This window comes from Rhinopithecus bieti, unplaced genomic scaffold, assembly GCF_001698545.2.
Source record: "Rhinopithecus bieti isolate Rb0 unplaced genomic scaffold, ASM169854v2 scaffold_12189, whole genome shotgun sequence".
Lineage (NCBI taxonomy): Eukaryota > Metazoa > Chordata > Mammalia > Primates > Cercopithecidae > Rhinopithecus > Rhinopithecus bieti.
The window spans coordinates 17689-19717 of record NW_016807086.1 but is presented as its reverse complement, the minus strand read 5'-3'; positions in this window follow the sequence as shown (position 1 = coordinate 19717).

Below are 2029 nucleotides of genomic sequence, written 5' to 3'. Positions count from 1 at the left end.
GAATGACACAGTGAACTTTGGAGACTCCGGGGGAAAAGGTGGGAAGGGGGTGAAGGATAAAAGACTATACATTGGGTACAGTGTGAACTGTTTGGATGACAGGTGCATCAAAATCTCACAAATCAGCCGGGCCCAGTGGTTCATGCCTGTAATCCCAGCAGTTTGGGAGGCAGAGGCGGGTGGATCACGAGGTCAGGAGATCAAGACCATCCTGGCTAACGCGGTGAAACCTGTCCCTACTAAAAATACAAAAAATTAGCCGGGTGAGGTGGCGGGTGCCTATAGTCCCAGCTACTCTGGAGGCTGAGGCAGGAGAATGGCGTGAACCAGGAGGCGGAGCTTGCAGTGAGCCGAGATCGCGCCACAGCACTCCAGCCTGGGCAACAGGGTGAGACTCCGTCTCAAAAAAAAAAAAAAAAACAAAATCTCACAGATCATCACTAAATAACTTACGTAACCAAATACCACTTGTTCCCCAAAAACCTATGGAAATAAAAAAGAAATATATATATACACACACACACATATACATATGTGTACATATATATACATATACATATGTGTGTAATACATCTTTAAACTTGAAAAAAAAAAAGAAAAATATGAGGTGGGCTCTGAAAACTGGTGAAAGCTAGCTCTCTACTTTCAAGATGGCACCTTGCTGCTGTGTCCACACATGGTAAAACGTGAAAGGACAAAAAGGCCTAGCTGCTAGGTCCCCGAGCCCTTTTATAATGGTGCTAATCCCCTTCATGAGGGCAGAATGCTTGTGACTTAAAGATCTTCTAAAGGATCTACCTCTTAAAACTATCACACTGGGTCTTAGGTTCTAACATATGAATTTTGATGAGGAGGAATACATACAGTCAAACTATAGCACTATCCATTCATTGATGGACATTTAGATTGTTTCCATATCTTGGCTATTGTGAATAATGCTGCAATGAACATGGGAGTGCAGATATCTCTACTAGATCCTGATTTCATTTTTATTGGGATAAATACCCAAGAAATGGGATTGCAAGGTAATATTGTAGTTCTATTTTTTTTTTTTTTTTTGAGAAAACTCCATATTGTTTTCCTTAATGGCTGTACCAATTTAGATCCCCATTAACAGTGAACAAGGGTCATATTTTCTCCAGATACTGTCCAACACTTGTTTTCTTCTTTTTTAAATAATAGCCATTCTAACAGGTGTGATTTGATGTCTCAGTGTGGTTTTAATTTGCATTTCCCTGATGATTACTGATGTTGAGAACCTTTTCTTATGTTTCTTGGCTATTTGTATGTATCCTTTGGAAAAATCTCTATTTTGGTCCTTTGCCACTTTTTTGGTAATTGAGTTATTTGTTTTTCTGTTACTGAGTTATAGTAGTTCCTTACATAGTTTAGATATTAGCTCCTTATTAGATGTATGTTTGCAAATATTTCCCCCTTCCATAGATTGCTTTTTTTTATTTAGTTGATTGTTTCCTTTGCTGTACAAGAGTTCAGTCCGATGTATTGCCATGTACCTATCTTTGTTTTCATTGCCTGTGCTTTTGGCATCATCTCCCAAAAATCATTGCCAAGATCAATGTCAAGGAGCATTTTCTGTATCTTTCCTTCTGGTAGTTTTTCCTTTTCAGGTCTTACATTTGAGTCTTTAATCTATTTTGAATTGACATTTTTATATGGTATGAGATAAGGGTCAAATTTCATTCTTCTGCACTATTCAGTGAAGAGACTTTCTTTTCCTCATTGTATGTTGTTGGCATCTTTGTCAAAAATTTGTTGACTACATATGATGGATTTATTTCTGGGCTCTGTATTCTGCTCTGTTGGCCTGTGTGTCTGCTTTTATGCTAGCACCATACTGGTTATACTGTTGTTTTTGATTTTTAGCTTCACATCACTGTGATCAAAAAAGATACTTGATATGCTTTTAATCTTCCTATACTTCTTAAAATTTGTTTTGTGGCCTAACATACGCTCTAACTGGAGGATATTTTGTGTGTACTTGAGAATGATGTGCTGCTGAACAGAATAT